Raw genomic sequence first — 12,643 nt, 5'->3', positions numbered from 1 at the left:
AATGATGATCAGTTAGGCTATTCAGGGATATGATAATATATTTATAAATTCTTATAGTTTATTTTTTTAAAATAATTTTTCTAATTTGTATTATTATTATATTTTTGAGACAGAGTCTCACTCTGTCACCCGGGCTGGAGTGCAGTGGTGTAATCTCAGCTAACTGCAACTTCCATCTCCTGGGATCAAGCAATTCTCCTGCCTCAGTCTCCCAAGTAGCGGGATTATAGGAGTGCACCATCATGCCCAGCTAATTTTTGTATTTTTAGAGAGATGGGGATCTCAACATGTTGGCCAGTCTGACCTCAAACAATTCAAATGCCTGAGCCTCCCAAAGCACTGGGATTACAGGCACGAACCACTGTACCCAGCCTAGTTTCTTTTTAATATGAGGTTTGACTGGTCTTCTAAAAATATTTAATAAAGAAAAAACTGGAGTTTGGGATAACTAAGGACAACAATAAGGGAGATTCCAGAAGGAAAAACAGTCTGACATCTGCTAATCCTCGGGCAAATGATCTTGGGCAAATGACCAGGACTCTCTGAACCTCAGTTCCCTCATCTACAAAGTAGAGAATATAATAACCTCTAACTTGTTCTACGAATTAGGGGAGCTAGTGTGTGGGGAAAGCCTAGCACTGATTAGTGCTCATACATGTTAGTTACATTACCTTTATTATCACTACAAATTATTGCATCTGAAGAACAGCTTGGCAGTATACAAAAACACATTATCCTGCCTCTCTCTGTCCCTCACATTTATGAAGCAGAACACAAGCTTCTATGCCCCAAATTGGCTCAAGCCAACTCCTCTCTATTCCTTTTTTCTTTCTTTCTCTTTTTTTTTTTTGAGACAGAGTCACACTCTGTCATCCAGGTTGGAATGCAGTGGCACAATCACAGCTCATGATACTGCCTTAAACTCCTAGTCTCAAGCAATCCTCCTACCTCAGTCTCCTGAGTAGCTGAAACTATAGGCACATGCCACTATGCCTGTTTTGGTTTCTTTTTTTATTATTTGTTTTTATTTTTTGAGATGGAATCTTGCTGTTGCCCAGACTAGAGTATAGTGGTACTCAGCTCACTGCAATCTCCATCTCCTGAGTTCAAGCAATTCTCCCTGTCTCAGTCTCCTGAGTAGCCAGGATTACAGGTGCCCACCATTACACCTGGCCAATTTTCATATTTTTGGTAGAGACCGGATTTTTCCATGTTGGCCATGCTGGTCTCAAACTCCTGACCTCAGGTGATCCACCCGCCTCTGCCTCCCAAATTGCTAGGATTACGGATGTGAGCCACTGTGCCTGGCCTCTTTATTTATTTATTTTTAGAGACAAGGTCTGGCTGTGTTGCCTAGGCTGGTTTCAAACTCCCGGCCTCAAGCAATCTTCCTGCCTTGACCTCCCAAAGCACTGAGATTACAGATAGGAGCCACTGTGCCTTGCCTAAACCAATTTCTTTTTTCTTTTCTTTTTCTTTTCTTTTTTTTTTTTGAGAGAGAGTCTCGCTCTGTCGCCCAGGCTGGGGTGCAGTGGCATGATCTCAGCTCGCTGCAACCTCTGCCTCCTGGGTTCAAGCGATTCTCCTGCCCCTGCTTCCCAAGTAGCTGGGACTACAGGCGTGTGCCACCATTCCCAGCTAATTTTTTTGTATTTTTAGTAGAGATGGGTTTTCATTGTGTTAGCCAGGATGGTCTTGATCTCTTGACCTCGTGATCTGCCCGCCTCTGCCTCCCAAAGTGCTGGGATTACAGGTGTGAGCCACCATGCCTGGCCAACCAATTTCTTAATAGGAAGGCATCCACCTATGTCCTGAAGTGGAGATTGGGTTCCTAAATTTTCCTTGAGCAAGGTAGGTTTCAAATTTTTGAGAGCATGGAAATCTCCTGGGCTATGTATGTAGATTTCTAGGCCTTACCCTCAAAAGTCCTGATTTAGTAGGTCTGGAGTTTGGGACTGGGATATCACTGTTTTTCACACATGTACACAGGTGTACACATGGACATACACGTGCCATGATTCTGAAGCAGAAGATAATTTGGGACACATTTTCAGAAATATTCCCTGCAGGTCTCACTCATCTAGCCTTATGGTAAGTATATGCAAACAACCTGAGGTCATGAAAAGCATCTCCAGTTCTTTTCCTCTGGACTGCAGGCATATTTAATTAGCCAGTGCCCACACTGACCTTATTTTAATATTAGCATAGGTGTAATGGCTTACATTTAGAGCATACCTATACAAAGAAGTTATAATGAGGCAGTGCTTCCCAAAGTTGGCTGCGTAGTAGATACACTTAGGGAGCTTTCTGATGCATTGTCCCTCTTCCATCTCTCTGGCCCGTGCCCAAATCCAATTAGAAAATGAGCAAAAGATACAAAGAGACATTTTACTGAAGAGAACATACAGATGGCAAATAAGCACATGAAAAGATGTTCAACATCATTCATTTTGATGGAAACGTAAACTAAACCACAATGAAGTTTCACCACATACCTACAGAGTGGCTAAAATAAAACATAGTGACAAGACCAAATGTTTGCAAGAATGTGGAGAAATTGGATCTCTCATTGCTGGTGGAGATGAAAAATGGCACAGCCACTCTGGAAAAAAGTTTGGTGGTTTCTTTATAAACTAAACATATAATTAACATCCGATCTAACAACTGTACTTCTGGCATTTGTGCCAGAGAAATAAAAACATTCATGTTCCCACACAAAATCTTTTCATAAATTTTTGAGACAGGGTCTTGCTCTGTCAGCCAGGCTGGAGGGCAGTGGTGTGATTGTGGCTCACTATAGCCTTGATCTCCTGGGCTCAAGCGATCCTCCCACCTCAGTCTCCTGAGTAGCTGGAACCACAGATGTATGCCACCATGCCTGGCTAATTTTTCTTTCTTTCTTTTTTTTTTTTTTTTTGTAGAGATGGGGTTTTGCTATGTTGCCTAGGCAGGTCACACAAAAACTTTTATACTTTTTTAAAAATTTGTAATAGCCCCAAGGTGTACTACATCTATACCAGCAATAAAAAAGAATGAACTATTGATTTATACAACTTAGATGGGTCTCAGGTGCATTATGCTGAGTGAAAATAGCCAGTCTCAAAAGGGTACACACCGTATGACTCCATTTACTTATTTAGAGACAGAGGCTCACTCTGCCGCCCAGGCTGGAGTGCAGTGGTGCAATCGCAGCTCACTGCAACCTCTACCTCCTGGGTTCAAGTGATTCTCATGCCTCAGCCCCCTAAGTAGCTGGAATTACAGGTACATGCCACCACACCTGGCTAATTTTGGGGTATTTTTAGTAGAGATAGCATTTCGACATGTTGGCCAGGCTGGTATCAAACTCCTGACCTAAATGATCTACCTGTCTTGGCCTCCCAAAGTACTAGAATTACATACGTGAGCCACTGCACCTGGCTTACTCCATTTATTTAACATTCCTGAAATGACAAAATTATCAAGATTAATGTTTGTCAGGAGTTAGGGATAATAGAGAGAAGGGGGTAAGTGATACCATAAAGGCATGTCTTTGTGAAGATGGAATAGTTCTGTATCATAATTGCAATGCTGTTTATGCAAATCTACACATGTGATAAAGTGATAGAGAACTATACACACACATTGTATTGACGTCAGTTTCCTGGTGTGAGATGTAACATTAGGGAAAACATTGCAGCTTCCTGCGGGTTATTTTTTCTTTTTAAAGGAAAAGATCCTGATGTCCAGGCCACTCCCAGACCAATGAAATCAGAGTCTCTGTGAGTGGAGTCCACACATCAGCGAGTGGCTCTGGTGATGACTACATGCAGCCAAGTTGCAGTCTATTACAAGGCAGTTCATAGATGCTACTGCTGCTGCTACCATTTCACCTGCTGAGTATTATACTCGGTAGAAACAGCTGTCCAAGGTACAGCCCTGCAGGGCTTTGAGTATTAACACTGGGTGCATAGTGATGAGACTTTTTTAAAGTCTTTAAATGGGGCCAACTGATATTACCTAAGGAACATAAGTAGCATTCGTATTACCTGAGAAAGGTAAGTACCATTCAGTGTGTGAGCATAAGCCCTGGCAATGGGGTGAGGGGTGAGTGAGGGAAGCACATGATGTAAACTAGGCTAATGGGTTTAATTTCTTTTGGTTTTCCTAGAGTACTTGGCAAACAGAAAAAAGCTCCCTTGGTCTTCTGTTTACAGTTCATGACAGATTCCCTAAGTGTTTGTAAAACATCTGCCAAACACACTGATGGGCTCTCACACAAAGATTTTGGAGATACAGACGGATTGATTTCCTCTGGTTACTACAACTGACTTTTTTTTAATTGGTTACTACAATTAATTTTATCTCTATAATTTTCTTCTCTATTATCTCATATTAAGCAAATAAAAACTGTGGCACAAAAATAAAGTGATGACTTTTTAGGAAAACATAACTATTTGTTTTTCTTTTTGTATCTTCAGCCAAAACATCTAAGGAAATGATAATTAAAATAACAGAAAACCTTTTGCACTGGCTAATTGTTTTCCTCTGTTTTCAGCCTTCATTTGTTTTTTGCTGTTTTATTGCCAGAGCTTTATATATTTTCAGAGATTCATGTGCATAATAGTTTTAAATGTTTTCCAAAATGAACTTCTCCAGCTGAATCTCAGAGAAGAAAGCTTTGTTAATGGCAACAATTCATTTAAGATGAATACAAAGCTTTCTGACTGATTGTTGGTGATGTCATATGAACTCTTAGGTTGGTGTAAAAGTAACTGTGGTTTTGCCATTTAAAAGCAATTATTTCTGCACTAACCTAATACCAAAATATCTAATGTCAAACTATGGTCCATTTCTATTATGTTTCCCAAGACAATTAAATTGGCATATAATATTTTTTCAAAGATTTTCAGTTTATAATATGTAGTGAAGTTAAATAATTATCTAGGATAGTAATGCTAATTATGATATTACTTAAATATTTATGAAAAGTAAACTTTGATCTGCCATTTCACTCACAGCTGCTCAAGGATAGTGAAAGATGAGATTCTAAATCTCACAGCTGGAGGCCTACATTTTGATCTTTATACAAGATTTAATGAAATTCAGTGATTTTTTGGTCATTTTTTAAATACATTCTCAACCAAGTAGGAGTACAAAATCTACAAGTGAGGGTCTATTAAATTATTTGATATAAAAAGGGGTCTATGTACTTCATAATAATTAGTCATAACAAATACTGTGGGCATTTATTGAGCATGTGTGTGTGGATATTATGTGATAGTAGATATTTTCTATTAACCTGACATTAATGCATGTCTTTACACCCAACCTTCTGTGGGAAGTAGAAAAGTTCCTCTTCAAAGTTTACTTTCTTAAGAAAAATCATAAGTGTTAAACATAATACTTTGTTTTAAACACTTTCTTTAAAGCCTTCTTGCTTTTTGTTAGTAGCTCTTTGTTAAGTTCTATCCTATGTAGCTGTTAGACATGCTTACAGGCACGTAGCACATTCTATGTCCTTGTACTTTAACCAAGATATCTGTGCTGTACATGCTCACAGGCATGTCCCAGCTTGTAGCCTATGCCCCTTCTTTATTTGGACTTCCTTTTTTGTTCTCCATTGCTTTTACCTGTTTAGAAAAGTTTTAAGTTGTTAGCCAATTGGGTTTTAGTTTAGATTGTGAGGTGTGGCTCTAACCAATGGAGATCAGACACAGCAGTAAGGACAACCCCAAATGCATAAGGGATAAATATGCCTGCTTTTCCTTTGTTTGTTGTACTCTCCTGGCAAGATTGCTAACAAGGGTACACTTTCTGCAGGAAGTAAAAAACATTGCTTTGCTGAGAGATCCTTTGTCCCAGTACTGACTTTCCTTGGCAACACTGAAAATTTACATATAACAGATACTATGCAAATGCTTTAACATCAGGCATTTGTTGAAAAATAGCAGAGATTTTAAAGAATGGCACTGAGAAAGTTCCGTCACATTTTTACGGAAATCCATTCTGGAAGCACTTCTTTCCATTATATGTCTTGTCTATTTCATATTGAAAGCCCTTTATCACAGCCTCAATTTGTGTTAGTATTTTAACATTAAAGATGAACTTAGCCAGTACAATGGCAATATAATAAAAACATAAAATGATATAACAATGATTTGTCTTGCTTATCACTCATTCTGTCTCATTAAGCCACTTATCCCAAAAAAAGCTTGAGATTTCTTAGGAGCAAGATAGAATTCTTAGGACTCAGCCTTTCTGAGCCAGTGGCAGGATAGTTGCTCCCAAAGAGGCTGTGTACGTAGGTGCTGGAAGGATTAGGTCTCCAGGAGGGATAAGAAAGGCAGCTGAAAATAAATTCCGAATTCTGCCTCCGTTGTAGCAAAACTCTCCATTCTCTTCCCCACCTATTCTCAGGACCTGCTTACATAACTGTAGTTAACCTATATGTGTTAGTGTGATTAAAAAGACTGACATAGCCTGGCAGTCTTTCCTGTGTTATGCACCCAAGATCATAGCCCTTGGGCCTGAAGCGTTGGCGGTGGGCTCTGGCTCTGTGTGTGGCACAGGTCAGTCTGGCCTACCTGCTAATTACTCAGTAGTTACGCCCAAGGAGAAGCAAGCCATGATTGTTAGGCAGGTTGCTGCACTCTGAGCACAGAAATATCAAGGGTACATAATTACTACTAATGCAAAAACAGAAAAGCTGCTGCAATTAAGAAGCAGCGAAGCAATGTTTTTCTTATTTCTGGAGAAATAAGAAAATTACAGTGAGGCAGCACATTAGGCTTTCTCTGCCACCTAGCATACATAAATATTTTCAATTAATTACAGTGTGTAATGGTATATTTATTTTTGGATCTCCTATTTCCCCATAGGCTTCATGTGGGCAGAGACCATATGTCTGGTTTGTTCACCACTGCGCACTCCCAGGACATGGTAGGAATTCAGTGACTATTTAATGAATGGATGACCGTAGTATTTCAGTTTTAGTAAAGGATCTCCAAATACATTTTTCCCCATTCATTGAATCCTTATTCAACAAAGTTAACTAGACAATATATCTTCTACATTGTTTGTGGGGAATTACTGAGCCAGACATGGGGGAAATGGCATCATATCCTGTTAATTAAATTTTTAAAAAAATCTATTTTTAATGTTTGTGGGTATATAATAAGTATACGTATTTGTAGGTTACACGACATATTTTTATATAGGCATGCAATGCATGATAATCACATCAGGGTAAATGGGGTATCCATCCCCTCAAGCATTTATCCTTTGTGTTACAAACAATCCATTTATATCATTTTGGTTACTTTAAATGTATAATTAAATTATTTTTTGCTAGCCAATACTAAGTCTTACTCATTCTATTATTTGAACCGATTAACCATCCCTCTTTCCTCATACTCCACCACTTCCCTTTCCTGCCTCTGGTAACCATCCTTCTACTATCTCAATGAGTTCAATTATTTTAATTTTTAGCTCCCACAAATAAGTGAGAACATAGGAAGTTTGTGTTTCTGTGCCTGGCCTATTTCACTTAACACAATGACCTCCAGTTCCATCCAAGTGGTTGCAAATGACAGGATCTCATTCTTTTTTGTGACTGAATAGTACTCCATTGTATATATGTACCACATTTTCTTTATCCAGTCACCTATTGATGGACACTTAGGTTGCTTCCAAATCTTAGCTATTGTGAACTGTGTAGCAATTAATTAATGTTTTATGTAAGGCATCATGGCCATGAAAGCATGAATATATATTTTTTAAAAGTCATAGATAAAGAAGATCTTGTCTTGAAAAATACGTACATATTTCATTTTGTATAGATACATTCTGTATCCAAATGAGAAAGATTTCTTAGAAGGGAGATTTCATTGCCTGCTGTAATTTATTTGAATGCTTAACATCCTTAAAGATGATGACCATACTGCTGACACATAATAAATGTTAAATAAATATCATTGCTTTTGTGAATTGAACTCAGCAGTAAACAATGAAAACTGTAGCTACCAAATATTTGGTGTGAGTTATGGCAGCTATCTTTAATCTCCGTTCTTAGTTGAGTCATGTTTGCATGAGTTAAGTTGTTTCCTTCTGATATCCGATTTACATGCAGCTCTTCTACCAGAGGTGAGCATTTTCACCAGCCATTTTGAGTTTGATGTGCTCAGAACTTGGAGGTAGACGGCTCCTGGGTGTAAGTCAGATTCTGAGTCACTGGCTGGATCACCATCCTCAGGACCCCTTGCAGGGTAGACCTTGCTCAGTTGTTCCTTGATTTTCTTCTGTGTATTTGAAAGAAATACATACTCTTATGATGTGCAATGCTTCATAGATGTCACCTTTTAAGTTTATTGCAAATCACATTTTATAGTTCTTTAGTGAATTTTAGACCCATATAACTTCTAAGCATGAAGCATTATTGTTACACACACATTAAGTACTTATTAGAGTCAGGTGCTAGAACTACAGCTATAACAATGATTAAAGCATTTGTTTACTTCTTGGCTTACCACCATAAGTGAAGGAAATGTGGCTTTCTCTGCAAAGGATTGTGCATGAGAAGGCATCTTGGCCAAGGCCAAGGGCTAAAGGTTAGGAGTATTATTCATAGATAATTTTAAACTTAAAATTTTAACAGAAACCAACTTGATTGAGGTATAATTGACATGCAACATGTTGTACATACTAAAATAGTTCTTCCTGATAAGTTTTGACATGTCCCTCCCTGTATGTATATACACATACACACACACATATACATACATATATATGATTTAGCTTACTCTCTTTCTATATATATGTATATAGATTAATTAATTCAAATTTATTTCTTAATTTAAATTTATTTCTGTCTGTTGTAATGAAATAACTATAGGTGCATATGAAGGTTCTGTACACACAAACACAGGCTGAATTCTGCTTTGTTCTTTGTTTTTCATGCTTTGATTTCGTTTACTCTATATATAGAGAGAGCTGTTTATGTATATATGTTTATGTATATATGTGCATATATGTATATAGAGAGCTGTTTATGTGTATTTATGTGTACATATATCTAGCTGTTTATGTATATATGTATACGTATATATGTGTATATATATGAATATATATATAGAGAGAGAGAGAGAGAAAGAAAGCTAAATGAAAGAATGAAAAACAAAGAACAAAGCAGAATTCAGTATGTGTATGTGTGTATAGAACCTTCATATGTACCTATAGTTACTTCATTATAACAGACAGAAATAAATTTAAATTAATTGAGGCTTCTACTGATCCCACATCTAGTCTGAGTGATCCAAACCAGAAGAGGTAAATTTGTTTGGGGTAAGGTTTTACATTTTGTCTTGATACTCCTATCTACTTTGAAATGTTTTGTTGTAAACATTTTAGTCTCTTTTTAATAAGTTTTAACAGTCAGTCTAAAACTCAGTATTTACTTTAAAAATACATAACTGAAGACGAATCACCTATATATCACTCTGTCTCCAGGATGCTTTTGTATATATTTGGCGAGTTACTTAAGTAGTATTAATTTTCAAGTAGTAATTCAATTGTGGGAAGCCAAATGTTTACTTTAAGTGTGTTTTCTTTTATTTTTTATTATTATACTTTAAGTTCTGGGGTACATGTGCAGATCTGGCAGGATTGTTACATAGGTATACACATGCCATGATCGTTTGCTGCCTCCATCCTCTCATCAAAAAATCTGGAGATAACAGATGCTGGAGAGGATGTGGAAAAATAGGAATGTTTTTACAATGTTGGTGGGAGTATAAATTAGTTCAACCATTGTGGAAGACAGTGTGGCAATTCCTCAAGAATCTAGAACTAGAAATACCATTTGGCCCAGCAATCCCATTACTGGGTATATACCCAAAGGATAATAAATCGTTCTGTTATAAAGACACATGCACACGCATGTTCACTGCGGCACTGCTAACAATAGCAAAGACTTGGAACCAACCCAAATGTCCATCAATGATAGACTGGATAAAGAAAATGTGGCATATATACACCATGGAATACTATGCAGTCATAAAAAAGGATGAGTTCATGGCCTTTGCAGGGACATGGATTAATCTGGAAACCGTCATTCTCAACAAACTGACACAAGAACAGAAAACCAAACACCGTATGTTGTCACTCATAAGTGGGTGTTGAACAGTGAGAACACAAGTGTGCTTTCTTATTCAAAATTATGATCTATACTAGACAAATATTATGTGTGAATGTTTCTGTGCCCCCAAAATTGCTATGCTGAAATTCTCACCCCTAAGGTAATGATATTAGGAGGTGAGGCCTCTGGGAGATGATTAAGTCTGGAGGGTGAGGCTCTCATGAATGGGATTTGTGCCCTTGTCAAAGAGGTCCCTGAGAGCTGCCTAGCTCCTTCCACTAAATAGAAAGCGGGCTCTCACCAGACACTGAATGTGCCTTGACCTTGGCTTTTTACCTCCATAACTGTGAGAAATAAATTTCTTTTGTTTACAAGCCACCTAATTTATGGCATTTCATTATAGTCACCCAAATGGACTAAGAAAACAAATAAAAGAGTTTTAAACAGAAATGCATTCAACAACTGTTTACTTAAGAACTAAGCCTTCTTGGTTAAAGGGAATCAGAAACTTTAGGTAGTCATCTAAAGAAATGTGGTAAAATTCCACGGAAATGAGTACTGCTTCAGGACATGATATGATAAAGTATTATTCTGTACTGGACAGTGAAGTTAGTGGTTGGTAAAGTTTGTCTTTAGTAAACAAACCTTCTCCTCATCTTTCTCATCCTATGTGCCCAGGGCCAGCAGTGTCCATGAAATAGACAGAATTTCAGGGAAGGGAGGATTTGTACCTTTATAATTTGCCCATCTGTGACTGGTACACAACATGTACCAAATCTCTGCTAGGTAGGTATTGCGAATTCAACTAATAACAGCAATAATAGCTGACACTCACATGATACTATGTGGTAGGTACCAGTCTAAGTACTTTCAAAATATTAATACTTTTAATAACCATTACATCCTATGAGATAGATGCTATTAATTATCTTCTGTTTACAGAAGAGAAAACAGAGGCACAGTTAGCACCACGAAGTGACGAACTCTGGATTTTTACCCAGGCATCCTCGCTGCAGAGTCCTACCTTGACTATGCTATACTGCCTTTTAGATGGAAAGGTAAATAAGGAACCACTTCTGCCCTTGAAGTGCCCTGTCCAGTAGGAGAAACAGTCATTCATTCATTTGTTCCTTCCTTTCTTACTTCAGTGTTCATTAAGCACCTGCTCTATGTCAATAGCTTGGTCTATCCCTCACCCCCATAGAGCTTACAGACATACAAGCTGTCATAAAATGTGGCAAATGCAAGATAAAGACATGTACAGAGTATTTATTAAGAGACCCCCGCGGCCGGGCGCGGTGGCTCACACCTGTAATCCCAGCACTTTGGGAGGCCGAGGCAGGTGGATCACGAGGTCATGAGATCGAGACCATCCTGGTCAACATGGTGAAACCCCATCTCTACTAAAAGTACAAAAATTAGCTGGGCATGGTGGCGCGTGCCTGTAATCCCAGCTACTCAGGAGGCTGAGGCAGGAGAATTGCCTGAACCCAGGAGGCGGAGGTTGCAGTGAGCCGAGATCGCGCCATTGCACTCCAGCCTGGGTAACAAGAGCGAAACTCCGTCTCAAAAAGAAAAAAAAAAAAAAAAAAAGGATTATAGGGCCAGGCGTAGTGGCTCACACCTGTAATCCAAGCACTTTGGAGGCCAAAGCGGGAGGATCACCTGAAGTCGGGAGTTCAAAACCAGCCTGACCAACATGGTGAAACCCCATCTTTAAAAAAAAAAAAGATTATGAGGAAGAGCAGGCTTTCAACACTGATGGGACTGGCTTGTTTTACAAGGGTACTGGCAAACAAACCTATGTAACACAAATGACATTTCAACTTACAAAAATATTGAGACCAGAGGCTCACAAGAACCTAAGACTACATTACTCCAAAAGCTATAGTAATCACTAGTTCAGTGTTTGGAGTGGCTTCACAGAAAGTGACTACTGCATATGATGAGAATCAACTCTACGTAGAAATAAATGTAACAAAAGAAGTGCAATATTTCTGAAAACTCTAAAACAGTGTTGAAAGATATTAAAGCTTTAAATAAATGGAAAAATATCTCATGTTCATGGATTTGGAGACTTAATATTGTTAAGATAGTAATATTTCCTAAATTGATCTATAGATGCAACATAATCCCTTTCAAAATGCCAGCTACCTCTTACCAAAATTGACAAGCTATACATCTATTTGACAGACCTGGTGCAATTACTGTGTGCTGCTAAGGTTCTCACTGCAGATGCAAGAAAAAAGTGTCTTTGTACTTTCTGTCTGTCTTATTGTGGCAGCCAAGATTGAATAGAGAAAAACAGAGGAAAAATATGGACAGAGAAGTTTCACAGATCAGAAATAACCTTGTAAACAGTGAGGAGCCTGTTTTGTTCCAAACAAGAACCCAAAATTTGAGTATACATGAGAAGTGTTGGGATATATCTCCTACCACCCTCACTTGGTTGATTACACTTAAGTAAAAGCTTAAAGGTTAAGACTAATGAAAAGCAAGCAAGTGGCCGGGCGCCGTGGCTTACGCCTA

At 38.2% G+C, this 12,643-nt stretch overlaps 1 non-coding gene across 1 annotated transcript; it reads left to right on the top strand.

The window, feature by feature from the left end:
* The first annotated feature begins 12,290 nt into the window (after positions 1 to 12,290).
* Positions 12,291 to 12,424, top strand: LOC135275022 (small nucleolar RNA SNORA31). The gene has a single exon (XR_010342745.1). It is a non-coding gene; the product is annotated as a small nucleolar RNA SNORA31 (small nucleolar RNA).
* Positions 12,425 to 12,643: the final 219 nt, after the last annotated feature.

The sequence above is a fragment of the Aotus nancymaae genome, unplaced genomic scaffold, assembly GCF_030222135.1.
Source record: "Aotus nancymaae isolate 86718 unplaced genomic scaffold, 86718_ANA_hifiasm-v0.15.2.pri h1tg000014l, whole genome shotgun sequence".
Classification (NCBI taxonomy): Eukaryota; Metazoa; Chordata; class Mammalia; order Primates; family Aotidae; genus Aotus; species Aotus nancymaae.
The sequence above is the reverse complement of the archived record's forward strand: the minus strand, read 5'-3'. Positions and strand labels throughout refer to the sequence as shown.